The sequence below is a fragment of the Solanum dulcamara genome, chromosome 3 (genome assembly GCF_947179165.1).
Source record: "Solanum dulcamara chromosome 3, daSolDulc1.2, whole genome shotgun sequence".
NCBI lineage: Eukaryota > Viridiplantae > Streptophyta > Magnoliopsida > Solanales > Solanaceae > Solanum > Solanum dulcamara.
The window spans coordinates 7,384,737-7,406,580 of NC_077239.1; positions in this window are offsets into that span (position 1 = coordinate 7,384,737).

Below are 21,844 nucleotides of genomic sequence, written 5' to 3' on the forward strand. Positions count from 1 at the left end.
ATCAAACTCTTCTTTTCAAATTTGATACCATCTCAACTCAATGGATGTAGAAAAATATTATATACATTTAAAATATAATTCCAACTCCTCAACTCTACCTCAAAATAGACATTTTTATGTAAAAATGTTTAACTCATTTATACTCGAAATACTCATGTTCAAAGTGGTAATTAAAAGACTTTTCAAACTCAAATCTTGCTTAAACTCTTTTTAAAATCAAAGATGAAAATAATCATTCTTTAAAACTCAAAATAGTGTATAAATAGTTTATGCAAAAATGCGCACAATCATTTATTTAAAACTCCATCTCAAAAGATCATTTATTTTCAAAATGCTCATAAGACTCCAATCAAATCAAATTATGCAAATCACATATCATATAATCATATTAGACTCCACTCTACTTCATCACACAACTTCTTCATCAACATAACCTCTTCATTCACATTATCATCAAATATCATCATTCACATCATCATCAAACATCATCATCGCATCATTATCAATAATCATCATTTACATCATCATCAAACATCATCATCACATATAAATTCATATACAAAGATTCATTTGTAGTCAATAATATGAAAGATAACTATTCATGAATTTAAGTCATGAAAATCGTCAATCAATTTCTAGTACATAAAAATATTCTAGAGTTTAGGAAAATTTCAAGAAAAATTTTCATAAAAGGTTCAAATATTTCACAACTTCTACCTAACACATCTATGGGCATATGGAAGAACTTAATCCATATTTTAGGTTAGCCTTACATACCTTAAAGTAGATTTTGAAGAAACCTTGTTGTTGGGTCTTCAATGGGAAGCTTGAATCCTTGAATTATTTAGGGCAAATCTTGTTGGAGATGTTGGAAAAGAAGAAGGGATGAATATTAGGGTTTTGGGGAGGTGAGGGGGCTGAAAATATCATCCCAAAACATTCCAAGTTGGGTATATATAATTAGGGAAAACTCTAAGTTGCCCCTCTTCAAAAATCTGGAAAACTGGGCAAAAATCTTGCTGGCGCTATAGTGGCGCGTCACGCCACTGCAGCGCCAAGCCAAAATAGGCTTAAAACCCTGCACATCTAATAGTGGCGCATCGCGCCACTGTAGCGCCAAGCCTAAATTTCCTGCAGTGGTCGCCCAGGCCTGAAATTGCTGCAGTACTAGTCTGTAGTAAAATGGTCATAACCTTTGACTCTGGACTCCAAAAATTGCAAACTTGGTAGCGTTGCAAAGTAGACTCAAAGACCGTTAATTTGGTAGGTCGTGGTCCACCCAGTTCATTATATTCTAGGAGATATGGTCGGTTGAAGTTGATCCTTGTACTAACTCATCCTAAAACTTAATCGATTGGAAATCTTTGGACTCGACTTGGTGTTAGAGATCCCTTATGGACCCTAAACACATATAACACACTTCAAATACTTAGGAATTAATCCTAGCTCATATATATAATTACAAGTCCTTTAGTTCGAGTCTACACACACGTGGAGAAATGTTTGAGTCTTTGCAAAAATAATTCCGGGGTGTTATAGGATGACACTTGATGGATGGGGGTTTCTGGGAGAGGAATTTGAGGATAAGGGATATCTGATCAGCATGACTTTCATGATGTTGAAGCACTATCTTTTGAGACTGATGAATTACGCTGCAAGGCGAATATTTTCTTCTTTGAGTCCTTGAACTCAAAGGAACCTGGTCTATTTGAGTGTGTTTTAGCTAGTTGTGCCTTAAGACTCACAATCTCAGCATCGTTAAAACTTAAGAGTGCTGTCATATCTTCAAACTCAAGTTTTAATTATCCCTGCTCGAATAAAAATTCAGATATCCTGCTTATTTGTAACACCCCCCAAAATTTTTCACTAAGATTTGGACCCTTCTTTGTATACGTGTAGGATCGAACCCGACTATTGTGAAGTGTATGCATGAGTTAGGATGAGTTACCAAGAAATTGAAGAGTATTAGTGGTGTTATGGGGTCACAAAGGATCCCTAGAACCAAGCTAAGTTCAAAGAATTCGTCTTGGCTAAGTTTCAAAATTAGTCTGTATAAGGGGTCGACTTCTAATGACAATATATTTTGAAATATGACGATCTGGGTGGCCCATGACCTATTAAATTAAAGGTCATAGAGTCTTCTTTCCAATGCCGCCAAGATTGTAATTTTTGGAGTTCGGCGTCATAAGTTATAACTATCTTAAGACGGACTAGTACTGCAGGAATTTCAGGCCTGGGTGGTAACTACTGGAAACCTGGGCTTGGCGCCGTAGTGGCGCGATACGCCACTATCGCGCCAGGAACAAGCCTCAATAGTTTGGTCCCTGGCATGGCGTTCCACTACGAGATGTGTAGGGTTTTTAAGCCAACTTTCTAGAACCCAGAAAATATAGGCTTGGCGCTGTAAGGGCGCGACGCGCCCCTATAGCGCCATAAAATAGCCTCAGTAGTTTGGTCTTTGGCGCGATGCGCCACTATCAGATGTGCAGATTTTAAGCCTAAATTCAACTTGGCACTGTAGTGGCGCGACGCGCCACTATAGCGCTAGGAGGATTTTATCCCATTTTTTCTAGATTTTTTAGGAAGGACAAATTGGACATTTTCCCAAATTATATATACACTGATTTGTTCACGTTTTGGACCATTATTTCAGCCCCTTCCTCTCTCTAAAAGCCCTAGAAATTCCCTCTCTTCTCCTTCAAATCCATCTCCAACAAGGATTGCCTTCAAGGACTTCAAGAATTCAAGCCTTCTATTGAAAACCTAGCATCAAGGTTTCTTCAAAGTCTTCACCAAGGTATTTAAGGCTACTCAAAGCATGGGCTGAGTCCACCCATGTGCCCTACATCTTCTTTGAGATCAATTTTTCATAAGAATGAAGTTTATTGATAGAGTTAGGTCCAAATAGGTCCTTTTCATCTATTAACCTAATTTTTATTATGTTGATGTTGTGGAGTCAAGAAAGTGATGTGCTACATGTTGGTATGAGTTGATTGAGATGAGAGGTCGAACATATATTATTAGTTTTCTTAACTATGTTGATTATGATAAAGAATGCTAATTTTCTTAAATATGTTGCTTATCTTAGATTGTTTATTTAAAACCTTGGAGTTGTGATGAGTCCAAAATATTTGTTAAATGAAGAGAGGAACGATTGGTTAGGTTTGTATGTTGTTATAAATGCATATTTAATCTACTCTTGAAAGATATGATTGGGATTGATTGGATAGTATGATTGGGAGAGGTTTGATTGTGATAGAGATGATGAGTTGACAAGGTCCTAAATAAGACTTGTCGATAGAATTTGACTGAATTTATTGGATGGAGTTTTATGAGCATTGATTCTTGGGAGGAATATCGAGCACCGAATTGGGTAACAGTAAGTAATAACTCAAATCCAATAACTACGGCGCCAAACGTAGGAGGGGATGAAACCGTTAAAGTCGGATGCTTCCCCAAAATTCATTGAGGAAGCCACATGGGTAGCGGAGGACGATATGAAAGCTAAATATCCGCATTTATTGGTGCCCATCAATGAGAATGTTGAAGGTAATGTCCATTTTCTTGACTTGAATTCGTATGTGCGTTTTGAGTTCGAATAGTAAATTATTTTGAGAATTTGATTGGTTGAATGACTGAATTCTGATTGTGATTTGTACCCCATGTCCATCCTTGGTTTACTCATCATTCCAGGATGATTGATCCCAAGGGAGAGATAATATAACACCCCCCAAAAAATTTCAATAAGATTTGGACCCTTCTTCATATACGTGTAGGATCAAACCCGACTATTGTAAAGTGTATGCATGAGTTAGGATGAGTTCCCAAGAAATTGAAGAGTATTATAGGTAATGTGGGGTCACAAAAGATCCTTAGAACCAAGCTAAGTCCAAAGAATTCATCTTGGCTAAGTTTCAGAATGAGTCCGTATAAGGGGTCGACTTCTAACGACAATATCTTTTGAAATATGATGATCTGGGTGGCCCATGACCTAATAAATTAAAGGTCTTCGTGTCTTCTTTCCAACACCGCCAAGATTGTAATTTTTGGAGTTTAGAGTCAAAAGTTATAACTATCTTAAGATGGACTAGTACTGCAGAAATTTCAGGCTTGGGTGGTAACTACTGGAAACCTGGGCTTGGCGCTGCAGTGGCGTGATGCGCCACTATTGTGCAAGGAACAAGCCTCAGTAGTTTGTTCCCTGGCGGGGCACGCCACTATGAGATGTGCAGGGTTTTTAAGCCTACTTTCCAGGACCCAGAAAATATAGGCTTGGCGTTGTAAGGGCGCGATGCGCCACTATAGCTCCATAAAATAGCCTCAGTAGTTTGGTCGTTGGCGCGATGTGCCAATATCAGATGTGCAGGTTTTAAGCCTAAATTCGACTTGGCACTGCAGTGGCGTAACGCGCCACTATAGCGCCAGGAGGATTTTAGCCCCTTTTTCCAGATTTTTGAGGAAGGGCAAATTGGACTTTTTCCCAAATTATATATACACTGATTTGGTCACATTTTGGACCATTATTTCAGCCCCTTCCTCTCTCTAAAATCCCTAGAAATTCCCTCTTTTCTCCTTCAAATCCATCTCCAACAAGGATTGCCTTCAAGGACTTCAAGAATTCAAGCCTTCCATTGAAGACCTAGCATCAAGGTTTCTTCAAAGTCTTCACCAAGGTATGTAAGGCTACTCAAAGCATGGGTTGAGTCCACCCATGTGCCCTACATCTTCTTTGAGATCGATTGTTCATAAGAATGAAGTTTATTGATAGAGTTAGGTCCAAATAGGTCCTTTTCATCTATTAACTTAATTTGTATTATGTTGATGTTGTGGAGTCAAGAAAGTGATGTGCAACATGTTGGTATGAGTTGATTGAGATAAGAGGTCGAACATATATTGTTAATTTTCTTACCTATGTTGATTATGATAAAGAATGTTAATTTTCTTAAATATGTTGCTTATCTTAGATTGTTGATTTAAAACTTTGTAGTTGTGATGAGTCCCAAAAGATTTGTTAAATGAATAGATGAACGATTGGATAGGTTTGTATGTTGTTATAAATGCATATTTAATCTACTCTTGAAAGATATGATTGGGATTGATCGGATAGTATGATTGGGAGAGGTTTGATTGTGATAAAGATGATGAGTTGACAAGGTCCGAAATGAGACTTGTCGATATGATTTGACTGAATTGATTAGATGGAGTTTTATGAGCGTTGATTCTTGGGAGGAGTATCGAGCACCGAATTGGGTAACAGTAAGTAATAACTCAAATCCTATAAATACATCACCAAACATAGGAGGAGATGAAACCGTTAAAGTCGGATGCTTCCCCAAAAATTTTGTCCTGACATTATAGGACTTGGTTGGATTGGATCCATGATTGGTTGATTCATTCATACCCTAGCAAAGTATGAACGGACGTGGCAACAACGTTGGCTTGTTGTACTATCACTAGCTCATAAGTGATGGTTGTCGGATAAGAGAAACTCTCATATAGGTCTTGATAGTACTCTGAGTCGGATTGGGTTGAATTGAATGTGATTGGTCCTGTCTAAATCATATTCTTGTCTAGACATAGGACACTTGATTGAGTTGTTCTTCTTCCTAAGTTGAGAGTCCGAATTGGTTTGATTCTTTCTGATGTTTTTTTATTCGTCCATTTTAAATACTCGTACATTCCACGTACTGACGCCATTTAGCCTGCATCATTTCATGATGCAGAGACAGGTACTAAATATCATCAACCGATGCACCGTTGAAGATCTCCACACTTCCAACTAGTTGGTGAGTCCTCCCAGTTTCGGGAGGATACCGAGATTATCTTTATAGCTTTGTTTTATTTCCTTTATTTTGATTGTTGGTAGCCATGGACTTGTCATTGGCACCTCTTAGATTGTTGATAGAGGCTTCATAGACTAGAGTGTGGAAGTGTTGGATTGTTCATTTTGTCTAGTTATTGATTAGGTATTTATTTGGCCTTTGGCCCTAAAATTATGAATTGTATTCTTATAATAGAGTCTTCCACTGATAGAATGTGAATAAATGAAAGTGTGACTGGACCAACTGGTTCGCTTGAAGGCCAGAAATGACTTTTGAGTGCCGACCACGTCTAGGGTACCCTCTTGGAGCATGAAAAATATAGTATCAGAGCACAGAGTTCAAGAGTCCTAGGGAGTCTACGAAGCTGTGTCTAGTAGAGTCATGCTTATGGGTGTATTGTGTACCACACTTATAATCAGAAGGCTATAAGACATTAAGAATTGTTTCACTTATTTTATAGTCTGAATTCGTGCGATAGAGTTAAACTCTATAAAACTTCCTTTCTAATTCGTGCGTTTATACGTTACAGATAATGCCTCTTAAATGTACTGCTAGCCAGAGGAATGCTGATAACGCAGAGATGCCACAGCCAAAGGTACGCCCATCGAGGACTAGGGGCCGACCTGCAAGGTATGCTGAGGCATCTCAAGTGCCTACTACTCTGTCTGCACCAACCTCAGAGGTAGACTTTTGAGGAGCGATTGCCATGCTCACTCAATTAGTGGTTGTCCGCAATGGTAACTAGATTTCGCCAACTCTTAGCTCTATCTCCCAAGATCCGTTTACTGCCACAAGAATTAGAGACTTTCTGAGAATGAATCCGCCGGCATTCACGGGTTCTAAGGTTGATGAAGACCCCCAGAATTTTATTGATGAGATGTGGAAGATCCTGAAAGCTATGCATGCTACGGAGATCGAGGGGGTTGAGTTGGTGTCTTATCAACTCAAATATGTGGAAAACATTTGTTATAACCAATGGGAACAAGGTAGAGGTGAGGATGTTGAACCTGCTATGTGGGATGAATTTGAGGGAGCCTTTCTTGACCATTTGTTTCCCAGAGAATTGAGGGAAGCGAAGGTGGAAGAGTTTGTGAATTTGAAACAAGAAAGTATGACCATTAAGGAGTATAGTATAAAGTTCATCCAGCTGTCCAGATATGCTCCATAGATGATCCCAGATATGAGGTCGAAGATGAGGAAATTTGTCTCTGGTTTGGGAAGACATGTGAAGAAGGAGTGCAAAGCGACATTGTTAATCTCCGACATGGATATTTTAAGATTAATAGTGTATGATCAATAGTTGGAGGATGAGAAGAGGAAATACATAGAGGAGCATCTGATCAAGAAGGCAAAATCAGCGGGGCATGAGAATGAACAGAGGCAAAACAAAGGCAACAGGTCCTTCTTCCAGAAGAGGCCTTCCAACTATGCCTCGTCCGCCGCAAGTGCACCTACGGTGCATAACAGGTATGATCGATAGGGAAAAAGTCACCAAAATGTCAGATCTCAGGGTTCTCAATCCCAGGCCAGCGTGGGTCAAGATTCAAGGGAAAAACCACCATACGGCAAGTGCGGTAAGCTCCACTTGGGAGAGTGCAGAACGGGAAGGGTTGGTTGTTATAAATGCGGCCAGATGGACCATTTTCATAAAGAGTGTCCAACATGGGAGAACAGAGCCCACTATTCTACCACCGCACCAACAGCTAGAGATAATCATAGGGTCACTACTTCAGGTACGAGCGGAGGTACAAACCGCCTATATGCCATGGGTAGTCGCCAAGATCAGGAGGACTCCCCAAATGTCATGACAGGTATAATTCGAGTCTTTTCTCTTGACTGTTATGTTTTGATAGATCCGGGTGCCACACTATCTTTTGTTACTCCTTACGTGGCAAATAAAATCAATAGAATTCCTGAATGTCTTTATGAGCCTTTCTGTGTAGCTACTCCTGACGGTGATTCTGTCATAGCTAAGAAAGTCTATAGAGATTGCACTGTGTTAATCTATCACAGGGATACCTTGGCTGACTTAGTTGAGCTGGACATGGTTGACTTTGATGTGATCCTTGGCATGGACTGGCTTTATGTCTGTTATGCCTCTATTGATTGTAGGACATAGATTGTCAAGTTCAAATTCTTGAATGAGGCTGTCATAGAATGGAAGGGTAGTCTTGTCATGTCTAAGGGTAAGTTTATTTCATACCTTAGGGCCAAAAAGCTAATCTTAAAAGGGTGTATTAATCACATTGTCCGAGTGAAAGATGATAAGGTTGAGTCTCTATCCCTTGAGTCGGTTTCGATTGTCAATGAGTTTCCCGAAGTCTTTCCTGAAGACCTGCCTGGAGTCCCTCCTGATACGGAGATTGACTTTGGGATTGATGTTCTTCCTGATACCCAGCCTATCTCTATCCCTCCATATAGAATGGCTTTGGCTGAGTTGAAAGAGTTGAAAGACTTGTTAGATAAGGGATTCATTAGGCCGAGTGTCTCACTATGGGGTGCTTATGTCCTATTCATGCGAAAGAAAGATGGGTCCCTTAGAATGTGTATTGATTACAGGCAGCTGTAACAAGGATAGTGTCCAAATTAACAGCTGGTAAGTTGATAGTGTCAAACTTGCTCAAGGCTTCCATGATAAAAAAGTTAGAAGAAGATGCCACTTTTCTTTTCTCTGATCTTGGAAGCATTACCTTGTTCATAAATTTAAAATATAGTTGATACGCTCATTTGAGAAACTTCTTAGGAATGCCTGATGTATTTAATTTTTAGAGTTTCCCACACTGCTGAACAAATTTCTTAGAACACGCCATCCCTATAACGGATCTGATCCCTTCAGTTTTTATATTCAAGATTTTACCAAGCACAAATTCATCCAAACAAACATCGAATTCTCTAATATTAGTGTATAAACACCCATTGTCTCTAAACTCAGCATTCTAATAAAAGTCACGAACCTATTGTTCATGTAACACATGAACATGATCTCTGAACAAATATGACCAATCTTGAATCTCCACAGCATCAACCAATTCGCACATTCCTAGCTTATCTAGTATATCAGTGTCAAAAATCCTTCCATTCAAAACCTTTTAAGTTCTCAGAATTTCGACTCTTTCTTCTTTGGACAACTCCTTCTCAACCTTCATTCTTTTACTACTTGAACCTGGTCCTTTTCCAGGATCAGGATCAGATGCTGCAAACAATTCATCAATATCCATTTCTTCAATATTTAGAGAGGTTTCCTTCTTTCTAAAGACTGCTCAGGCGATATTTCCATTTTTCTTTTAGTTTGTTTCTTTTCTTCCTTCACTTTCTCTGCTTTTGTTTTCCTCTTCCTGCTTGTTGGCTTTCTTGCAGAGCTTTTCCTTGCCCTGGGCTTTATGACCCTTTTACCTCTAGGATCAATCTTCTTAGAACCCCTTTCAACCTTTTACTCATCCTTTTCTGACTCCGTTTCATTATTATCATCTCCTTTTGACACTTCATCCTAAGGAGTACTTACAAATGGTAGAGTAGTTTCTGGAGTTTTGTTCAATCTAGGAGATAGTTCCTCACACAGGGAAGGATTAGCATTACCTGGTTCCTCTTTCGAAAAGGAAGGTACAATTTTATTCTTCATAGTTACAAGACTTTCTGCACCCAAGTTTTCAACTACCAACTCCTCACTAATTGCAAGAATGTTTAACTCTATTCCTTCTATTCCTGTAAGATCTCTGTCGAAATGTTACTTTGTAATTTCATTTGAAGACATACCCGGTAAAGACAATGATAACTCAGTCTCAAAGGAGGGTTTGGGTTGAATAGACTCATCTAGTGACAAGTTTTGGGATTCACTCAAGTCTAGAGTAGAGGAAATGATAGCAAATGCTTGTTCATTGACTTGAATGGGGGAATCAAGAACAGGTTTTTTTGACACTTCACTCGCAAGAGGGTTTGAAGGATGAGCATGAGACTATGGAATGTCAAAGGTTTCAGGAAATGTAGTAGGATCAATATCTTGAAGGACATTGAGCACATATTGAGTAGTTGAACTTGGATTATACATCTTTGAAACAAAAGACAAAGAAAGAGGAATGAAATTTTGTTGAGAGAGGGATGAATTTTTTGGACAAGTTAGGGTTTGATTTGAAGAGAGAAAAAATATAAAAGGAAAGAAAAGGGTGTATCAGGTCTCTTCGAAAGAGTCACGATGTTTGAGTTTTAATTGATGGGACAAATGTCAAAAGTACACGTGGCAATCACAACGGTTCACACAATTAATTAATAAGCAATGTAAGGAATACTAACCTTCAAGCATGACCAGGTCCCTCTCCAAAGTTTTAAGAACGAATTTTCCTATCTTCCAGTTCTCCTATTATTCAAGCTTACTTCATACAAGTGTATACCTTCACAGGTACTTAATTGACTTTTTCATAAATAAGGCAATGCAATTATTTGAGATACTTGCATCCTGATCATAGTCAAGTAGAGTTGTAAGCGAATGAAAAACTTTCTCCTTAAAATGCCTTAAGTGAGATGAAGTCTTTACTTCCCATAGACATGTAGTTGTTCACATTTTCGACATAAGAAAGTGTTGGCTTACACTTCTTTCACTTCCTTGCAACACAAGTTAATTGTTAGACTTAGGAACCTAGTTTAATCGGAGTCCCAGTCATCAGATAATGGCACAATCAAAGAATTGTTTGTCCAATATGGCCAGATATCCTTTCTTATGTCCAGAGTTAGAACACGTTCCCTTGCTCTATTTCGCCTTTTGGTTAAAGTAGTTTGAAAATTTTTCTTGAGATCTCTTCCAGGAAAAATACTCATTCTTTAGATGACCATTTCTTCCACAATGGAGACATAGGAGATTATCAGATATAGAGACATACTTTCTTTAAGGATTGTAAGGAGGACTGATGTTCAGGCATCTTAATCCTCTTCCACCATTTTGCTCCTAGTTTGTCATATTTTCAAGCATCTTTGATGAAGCATTCCATTTCAAAGATTTTCTCAGCTCTTTTTTGCCTGAATAAGATCTCCTTTAAGTTGAGCATTTCTTTCAAGAGACATGGCTAACTTCTCATTAGCTTCATTCAACTTATCTTCAAGTTCCAGCTGCAAATCACCAGCTTCACCTTTTCCTTTAAAACATTTATTGTTGAATTTTTGAATTCAATATCAAGCTCTACATTATCAGCCACTAAGACAATTATTTGTTCTTCTAGATCAAACATTTTCATCTCGGCTCTCATTAGCTTCATTCAACTTATCTTCAAGTTCCAGCTACAAATCACCAGCTTCACCTTTTCCTTTAAAACATTTATTGTTGAATTTTTGAATTCAATATCAAGCTCTACATTATCAGCCACTAAGACAATTATTTGTTCTTCCAGATCAAACATTTTCATCTCGGCTACCATTAAATTTTCTTCAAGCTCAACTTGTAGATTCCTATCTTCATCCTTGCGATTTTCAATGCTTTTGTTCAAATTCTTGAGCTTTATATGAGGGTCAACATTGTTTCTTATCAGGACCATAGTTTGCTCTACTAGATTAGTGATTTGAGATACTAGAGTAAGCTTTTTATCTTGAAAAATATCAATAGTGTTATTCAGCATGTCCTTCTCATTTGTCAACTCAGTGATTGAGTCAATCAATACTGCTGCTAAGCTTCTCAATTTGTTAGCAGAGTAAATGTGCAAGTTTTTTCTAAGATCACTGAGAGTTACTTCTGTTTCATCATCAGCATCATCTTCCTCGTCATCTGACTCTGCCATGAACGCAAATAGTGAGTCAAAATCTTTTTCATCATCTTTTACAGTGACCATGGAGGCATCTTCTGGATGACTAGACTCCTTAGAGTCACTTGAGGAGTTTCCTGCAACACCCCGAAATTATTTTCGCAAAGGGTCAAACATTTCTTCACGTGTGTGTAGACTCGAAACGAAGGACTTGTAATTTTATATATGAGTTAGCATTAATTACTAAGTATTTAAAGGGTATTAGATGTGGTTTAGGGTCATAAGACATCTCTAACACAAAGTCGAGTCCAAAGAATTAGTCTCGGCTAAGTTTCCGAATGAGTTCGTATAAGGGTCAACTTCTAACAACCATATCTCTTTGAATATAACGGACTGGGTGGCCCATGACCTACCAAATTAACGATATTTGAATCTTCTATCCAACTCCACCATAATTGCAATTTAGAGAGTTCAGAGTCAAAAGTTATGACCATTACAGACTAGTACTGCAGGAATTTCAGGCCTGGGCAATCACTGCAGGAATTTCAGGACTGGCACTCCAGTGGCGCCTGGCGTTCCAGTGGCGCTCGGCGCCACTATAGCACCAAAAAATAGCCTCAGTAGTTTGGTCCTTGGTGTGCCACGCCACTATTAGATTTGCAGGGTTTTAAGCCTATTTTGGCTTGGCGCTGCAGTGGCGCGTCTGCCCAGTTTTCCAAATTTTGAAGAGGGGAAACTTGGACATTTTCCCTAAACATATATACCCTAACTTGGAACCCTAAACTTCATCCTCTCTTCTCTTCCAAATCATCTTCAACAAAATCCTTTTAAAAGCTCAAGGATTCAAGATCTTCAAGTCATGTCTTTGATTTTTGGTGAGATGTTCTTCATTTCCAAATATGTAAGGCTAACCTAAAATATGGATTGAGTTCTTCCATATTCCCATAGATGTGTTAGATATAAGTTGTGAAAGATTTTAACCTTCTATGAAGATTTTTCTTGGACTTTTTCCAAACCCTAGAATATTATTAATATGTGGTAATGATGTTCTTGAGTTGAGTTTGTTGAGGTTATGGATTCATGTATTCATTCACATGAAACCAAGATGATATTTTCTTTTTGGTAATAAATTGTCTTGAGGTTGAGGTTGATTATTTTTGTGTTTAATAAAAACAAATATTACTTTCAAAGTAAAATGAGGTATTCTTTTATATGAGTTTGATGAAATTGAATATAGAATTAAATAAGAATTTTGGAGCAAGATATTTGATAATGATGTGAATGATGATGTTTGATGATGATGTGAATAATGATGTTTGATGATGATGTGAATGAAGATGTTTGATGATGATGTGAATGATGGTTATTTAACGTATGTAGAATGATTGATGAAGAGGTATGTTGATGACAATGTTTGAGGTGAAATGGATTGGAGTCTAATGTGACTACATGATATGTGATTTGCATGAATTGATTTGATTGGAGTCATATTAGTATAAATGATCTTTTGAGATGGAGTTTTAAATAAATGATTGTGAGCATTTTTGCATAAACTATTTATACACTATTTTGAGTTTTAAAGAATGATTATTATCATCTTTGATTTTAAAAGGAGTTTAAGCACGATTTGAGTTTGAAAAGTCTCTTAATTACCACTTTGAACATGAGTATTTTGAGTATAAATGAGTTGAATATTTTTACATTAAAGTGTCTATTTTGAGGTAGAGTCGAGGAGTTGGAATTATATTTTAAATGCATATAATATTTTTCTACATCCATTGAGTTGAGATGGTATCAAATTTGAAGAGAAGAGTTTGATGATTGAGATGAGTCGATTTGAAAGAAGTTCCAATGAGACCAGACTGATTGAGTTTTGAAAAGAGTCTAATGAGACTAAATGAGTTTATTTAAATTAAGTCCTAAGAGACTGAATGAGTATTTTGAATATTTTACTCAGTTGATAGATATGTGCATATTGAGTCTTGGAAGGAGTATTGAGCACTGAATTGGGTAAGATTATAGTGCATACTCGAATCCCATAAACTAAGTCGCCAACGTAGGAAGGGATTGTACCGTGTCGGATGTTTCCTTATTTTATTTTACTGAAATATTAGGACTTGATTGAATTGATGGATCCATGATGAGTGATTCTTACATACCCTAGCAAGTATGAACGGACGTGGAAACGACGTTGCTCGTTGTGCATCACCTATATATAAGTGGTGGGATTGTTGTTGGTTAGAGAAACTCCCAAATTGAGTGGATTGTACATGACTTGATTGGTTTGATTGAGCTTGTTGATAATTGAGTTGGAATATATCACATTACTAAGTTCTAATTTGCATATTTAATTAAGTTGAGTCCTTTGACTTGTTTGTTGAGTTGTTTGTTGAGTTGATTGTATATGATTGAATTGGATTGGATGATATATGATTGGATTGTGTATGATTGGATTGGAGTAGGTGATATGTGGTGGATTAGATTAAATAATATGTGATCAGATAGTGTACGATTGGATTGGGTTGAATAGAGCGGTATGTGATTGGATGGGATCAAATTATAAATGATTTGATTGAACTGTATTATACATGATTGGAATGGGTTGTATGGTATATGATCGGTCTTTGTCTAAAATTGTATCCTTACTTTAGAATTATGACACTTTGATTGAGTCTCTCCTATCTTTTTGAATTGAGATATTTGAACCAACGTTACTCTTCTTTGAGGTATGTTTCATTCTGCCATACTACATACTCGTACATTTCATGTGCTGACGTCCATTTGGACCTGCATCATTTCATGATGCAGAGACAGGTTTAAGAAATCGTCAATAGGAGTACCATTAAGGATCTATACACACTCAGCGTATTGGTGAGTCCTCCTCTACATTCGAGGACACCGCTTATGTTATTCTTGCATCGAGTTAGCCCTTTTCATTTTGATTTGAGGTATCCATGAACATGTCATTGGCACCAATTAGATAGTAGTGATAGAGGCTTCATAGACTAGATAGTGATGGGTCGATTGAGTATTTTCTTTTCTTGAATTATTCTTGTCAAACTATTTTAATGACAAAGATCGGAGTTTGATTTGTTGGCTCATGGCCTTTCTTCCTTGAGTTAGATCGTTGATTTGGATTGCCCACCAAATTATTTCTTTATTTTAAACTTTCCACTGGTTGATTGATATTGAATGGATGTGTGAATTGACCAAGTGGTTCGCTTGGGGACCAGCAATGGTCCTCGAGTGCTGATACGTCTAGGGTACCCTCTTGGGGTGTGACACCACTATAGCGCCAGAAAATAGCCAATAGTTTGGTCCTTGGCGCGATGCGCCACTATTGGGTTTGCATGGTTTTAAGCCCATTTTGACTTGGCGGTGCAGTGGCGCGACGCGCCACTATAGCGCCAACAAGATTTTTGCCCAGTTTTCCAGATTTTGATGAAGGGCAACTTGGATATTTTCCTAAAATATATATACCCTAACTTGGAATATTTTGGGATCATTTTCAGTCTCCTCACCTCCCAAAAAAAAACCTAATCTTCATCCCCTCTTCTCTTCCAAACATCTCCAACAAGATTTGCCCTCAAAAGCTCAAGGATTCAAGCTTCCCATTGAAGACCCAACAACAAGGTTACTTCAAAATCTACTCTAAGGTATGTAAGGCTAACCTAAAATATGTATTGAGTTCTTCCATATGCCCCATAGATATGTTGGATGAAGATGGTGAAAGACTTGAACCTTCTATGAAGGTTTTCTTGAAATTTTCCTAAACTCTAGAATATTTTTATGTACTAGTAATTGATTGGTGATTTTCATGAATTAAATTCTGGAATAATTATCTTTCATATTTATTTCACAAACCGTAGTTACATATTGACAACAATAAATTTTTGAATATAAATTGATATGTAGTGATGGTGTTCTTGAGTTGAGTTTTGTTGAGAGTATGGGTTCATGTATTCATTCACATGAACCCAAGATGAGATTTCTTTTATCATAATAGTCTTGAGGTATGTTTCATTCTGCCATATTACATACTCATACATTCCATGTACTGACGTCCATTTGAATCTGCATCATTTTATGATGCAGAGACAGGTTGAAGAGATCGTCAATAGGAGCACCATTGAGGATCTATTCACACTCAGCGTATTGGTGAGTCCTCCCCTACATTTGGAGGACACCGCTTATGTTATTCTTGCGTTGAGTTAGCCCTTTTCATTTTGATTTAAGGTAGCCATGAACATGTCATTGGCACCAATTAGATAGTAGTGATAGAGGCTTCATAGACTAGATAGTGATGGGTCGATTGAATATTTTTTTCCTTAAATTATTCTTGTCAAACTATTTTTAATGACAAAGATTAGAGTTTGATTTGTTGGCCCATGGCCTTTCTTTCTTGAGTTAGATCATTGATTTGGATTGTCCACTAAATTATTTCTTTAATTTAAACTTTCCGCTGATTGATTGATATTGAATGGATGTATGAATGGACCAAGTGGTTCGCTTGGGGACCATCAATGATCTTCGAGTGACAATCACGTCTAGGGTACCCTCTCGGGCCGTGACATAATCCTTGAAATGTCTCCTTCTTTCTCTTCAACAATGGGAACATAGAGACTATCAAGAACAATGTCCCAAAGTTCATTGTCCTCAGCCATGAGAAAGTCATGCATGCGAGTCTTCCACCAGCTGTAAAACTGACCATTCAATTGAGGGGGTCTGGTTGATGACTGACCCTCTTCCAAATTTAGTGGAGCAACCATTCTTGCAGGAACTTCTCTTGGTGTTAACCAGATTGAGGAAATAGAAAACTTGTCTAATACCAATTTTTAGATTGTATGCTTCCACTAGAACAATCAGGATCTGGTCCCTTATCAGAAATCAGTACAGAAACTTAAAGAACAGAATAATAAAATAAGACTCAAGATTTTACGTGGAAACTCCTTGTTCAAGGGAGAAAAACCATGGCTTGTCACACAGGATTTTTGCTCAATCTTCACTAAAACAACTGAGCCAGAGATTCTGATTACAAGTTCTTGTAATCTAGGAATTGCATTCACAATCCGTATTCTCTCCTAGTAACAACTCTGTTAAAGGTCTGAAGCAATAATTCTACAGCTTCCTAAATCACTATACTCCTAGCTAATTTAAGCTTCAAGAGGTCTCCATAACTAGCTATAGTTACTTCGACACGATGAACAATGAAAAAACAACACAATGAACTTGTCTAGTTTTCGTTATAGATTAGGAGTAGACCTTACAAGATTAAGACCAATAAATTACAACTCTAAAACAAGAACAAAGCAACTGATAACTATCAGGTCCTTGATCTTCTTTAAGAGCAAATTTCAGATTTCTTGAGAGCATGAGCTTCAATGGATTTTTCTTTTCAACAATTCCAAAAGCCAAGTGAGAAATGTTGTAAAGAATGTATATATCAGTGATATACATTGCGTTGGACGATTTGTATTGGTTAGAAAGCTAGCCCCCTGCACAGGAACTTGACCGCATACACACAGACCTGCAGAGTTGGGAGGATCTATTTTGTACTATTTGTCTACTAGCATTATCAGCAAAGTGTCCTCAAAGGGACCAAGACCTTTACCTAATCCCTGAGTTTGTGAAATCATCAAAACCAACTAATACTGAGTATTATTAGTTGCTTTCACAAGAAAGAAGGATTATAGTAGGGCACAGACTTCACCCCTCACAAATGTATGACAACTGACAACAAAAGCTATAATGAATTAGCTGAACAAGCCCAACGTCGTGCTGAAGTTGCCAGGCTAAGAGAGCATCATACACTTAAAGGTTATGTGGAATCAGTCGTGAAGCTAAAGGGACTTGACATTGAGACAATTCAGCAGCATTACATAATCTAGTGAATGTTTAACTTGATTGCAGTTTAGTTTTGCACCCTTGTTCACTCCCTTCATCGTTCTTGCAATTAAGTGTAAAAGGGATCCATTTTTTAAAATGTCCATTTGCAGTTGTTGTTTTTTGATGTTTCACTTGGGTGAATTTGGTAAGATTAATAGTTCAATGTTAGTAGATCATTTATTATGGATGTTGTTATAATCAGTTTTAGTTATTGTGATATTAATTTAGTTTAATCTTTCTACCATCTTTTGGAAAGTTGATTTCTCTTCACTTTTATTATTTTAATTTCTCTTTTCTCGTTTATCTGATATTAATAAGTTAGCATGATCCATCACATATGTATTTATACTTGTATTAATAACCAAGTTCACATGTATAGATTCACTTACTTATTTTACCTAATAATTTAGTTAACATATTTAATCATTTATAACCTAGATGAGGACTTTGTTGGGATATAGCTCCTCAAAAGATAGTAATTTTTCTAATCTCAGTTTACATACTCTTTCCTTTTGCTCGTGATATTGTGCTCTGAAGCTAAATATTAAGAGTGCTCAAAAGATAGTAATTTTTCTAATCTCAGTTTACATACTCTTTCCTTTTGCTCGTGATATTGTGCTCTGAACCTAAATATTAAGAGTGCTCAATGAAATGTAAGGTTCATGTGATTCTCATTTTCTAAACTAGAGGTATTTCATGATCAACATCCTTAGACCCTTCTTTTAATGAAACGTAGACTTTAATAATCTTTAGCAATCTATGTAAAATCTTGTCTCAATACATATATGTTACTAAATCATGATCCACTCTCATTGTGTCATATAGAGCTGGAATTCAAGCTGCAATTTTTCAATTATGGCAAGCAGTATAGCATTTATGTATTAATGGGCTTATTAACTTAGAATGATTTTTCTTTTGTAGTTATCCAAGGTTACTCACTATCCTAAATTGGGTAGAGATAAAGTCTTTAGTTTAGTAATATGGTTGTAGGATAAGTGATTTCAATGACGAAGCTGCTAACAAGTAGAGTAGAAACTTATATGTTTAGACGATTTGATATAAAGAATAAAGTTCAAACAAAGAAAATAATGTGTTTTCTATCTCAAAATGTCATTTGTAATGATCCTTTAAAGCTAAAATTATTGGCATGCTTTATTCGAAGCCTGATACATCTCAATTTTATTGGCTGAGATGCAAATGGCTTGTGAATACTACTGAAAGTTACCACTCACTCCACATTCTAAAGGGAATAATGATTTTTTCTTGTGTTGTCACTGAAATCCTCTTCAATTGTTTATGAACTACTATGGTCATATCTAATTTCCCACTCCCTCAATCCTCTTTTGCTTGACATCATGCGGGGACCTATGGATTTTTACTAATGTGTGGAAAGGGACCCTCATAAGGTTTAGGTGTGTCTCTGAAATTTCGGGTATACTTCGCGCATGGTACGTGTGTCTTTTGCCAAGTGTTATTTTTTGAAAGTTAACAGAACTTCATATCTTATTAAATCAGCATTACATGCATATGTACATTAGCAAGAAGCTCTATCAAAGGTAAGAAAATATCCTACAGATCTCTCCTATGATTCTTACATATCTCTCCATTCAACGCCTTTGTAAACAAATGAGATAGTTGCTCCCCTGTCTTCACATAGTTCGTAGAAATCAAATTTTCTTGAATCTTTTCAGGAATAAAATGGCAGTCCACCTCGATGTGCTTAGTTCTTTCATGATACACTGAATTTGAGTCGATATGAATGGAAACTTGATTATCACATCAAAGTTTCGCTGGTGTGGGAACCTCAACCCAACTTCACTTAAGAGGTGATGTATCCACATAATCTCACATTTGGATTGTGCCATAGCTCTATACTCGGATTCTGTACTAGGTTGAGATACAACATTTTGTTTCTTACTTCTCCGTGGTATCAAATTTCTACCCACAAGCATGAGGTTGAGGTAAATTTATTGATTGATAAGGCCCATAGCATATGTTTTATGTTGAGAAAGACATTTGTATATACTTGTTGCATTCGGAACTTATTATTATCCCATGATCATGCATTCATATTCATCCTCATGGAGTCACTGATTTGAAACTATGAAAATAATTTTTTTTGAAAGGAAGTTGCATGCCCGATGGAAATTATTCTTACAAACTTACTTATTTATGAACCAAGGATAAATATAGATTTGCTTGCTCAATGAAAAATTGTTCCAGGTGTGTAATGACCCGTTTGGTCATTTTAAGAATGAGTCATCTCTCTTCCATAAAATACTCTCTCCGTAAAATTTAAATTAGAAATTTGGACTCTTTGGTAACCACAATTAATTAATTGACGGATAATTTTAAATAATTAAGTTAATTGATGGGCTAAAGTGTTAACTTATTTAATTTCCTATACCACTTGGTTCATAAAGGGATTAGTGTTATTATTATTTTCTAAACCCTACGAAAAGTTGAAGGAAATCGGTGTGCTGCTTCTGCAACAAACACTCGACATCACGGTTAGATCAGGTAAGTTTTTGAATGAAAAAAAAAATCATTAGATAACGATGTGTAATGATGGAACAATGGTATATGAGGGTATAAGAAGGATATTGTAGTTGTGGTCAATTTGAATGAAGTGGTTGCTGGTGTTGCATTAGTTTTCTTAGTATTATATTAATTCTTTTTAAGAGAGTGAGATAGTTGTTGGTGTTGTCTTTTTTTTCTTTTTCAAAAATTTGAGTGGACAATTAATGGAATTAGCCAATGAGAGGGTAATGAAGCATAATGATGAATATAAATAGCCTTAAAAGTTAGCTACTGCACCTTTTTTTAGTATTTCAGTGGTGACAAACTTAGATGTTTCATTAACTGGGCATTGCATTGAAGTTTTTCATATGATATCATATTATTATTAAAGTTTGATATGTTAGCAAATATAATTAAATATTAGATATATTTTGTTAAATGAATTTCATTAAATTTATGATATTAGATTAAATTGAGACTTAACCCTAGGCTTGAAATTTAGAAAATATAATATTTGATTTATTAATTGGCATCAAGATTTGGGAACTTGATTATAGACTTGTGTGAGTTTGGGGTCTGGGCTAGACATGGGTGTTGTTAGTTTCGAAATCTTATTGTGGTCAATTATTTGTTTAGATCATACTTATTTGGAAACCCAGCGAAAGGGGAAGGCTCAGGTCTCAGAGTAACTGCTTGATTAATTAAGGCAAGTGAATTTCTAAACCTCAATTTAAGCTTATAGATGCTTGTATTTCTGTGTTATGTGTATTAGGAAGTAATGAGAATTAGCCTGGATTATTGACTATATGATTGACCTAAGAAAAAATGGAGATGAAGGGTAGAAAATAATGATCTAATGACATGTATTGGTGGAATTGATATGTTATGATTGTGGATTTATTTTGGACATGTGAAATGACTATGTTGATGTGAGATAGGAAAAATTATGATTGTTGTCATATTATTATCGTGAATTATATGAACATGAATTGATTGCATTGGTTCTGACATATTATGTTGAGATTGAAAATGATATGAAACAAAAGGGGTCGGTCCACACGCTCCGTGGCAGGTATTATGAAACAAAGGGGTCGGGCCACACGCTCCGTGGCAGGTATTATGAAATAAAGGGGTTGGGCCACACGCTCCGTGGCAGGATATATGAATTGAGGGGACGGGCCACACGCTCTGTGGCAGGTTACAAGGACAGAAATGTCCACCATGGGTTCCGGACTGTGATTCAGCGGATGTGTACCGATAGGACAGACATGCATCATCTCATTGCACTGCATTGCACCTTTCTGATATTTGTGACTTTGTGTTTACCCCCATATTGCTCTGTGTGCTGAACTTGACTTGGTATGATTCATTGACGAGACTATTGATGAGTATTTGTGGACTGTATTACTGTTGTTATTGTACAAGTGTAGAGTTGGGCTGATTTTATGCAGGTTGTAGTTAAGGAGGTTCGGTTGGGAGGACAGGAGTACTTGTATCTATTAAGCTTTGCTTAGTTTTAGCTATCCACTTGCTGAGTACCGTATTGTTTGGTACTTACCCCTTGCTTCCACACTTGTGTAGGTTGTGAGCCCGAACCTGCTTGATCTTATATTGTTTTCCACTACAGCCGAGGTTATCAATTTTGAGTGTTGAGGTAGCTGTTACATCCATCTAGCGGACACCTCTTACTCTTTTATTATGTTTTAGTCCTACTCTAGAGATAAAGACATTGTGACTGTATTTTCTTTCGTACTTCGATAATATATTAGTGGCTTGTATACGTGACAACTAGTCTTGGGGGATTTTGGAGATTATTTATTTATTTTTGACTAAGTTAAACCTTGTTTTATCTCAATTACTTCCGCATTTACTTTCCGTTGAGTTTTAGGCTGA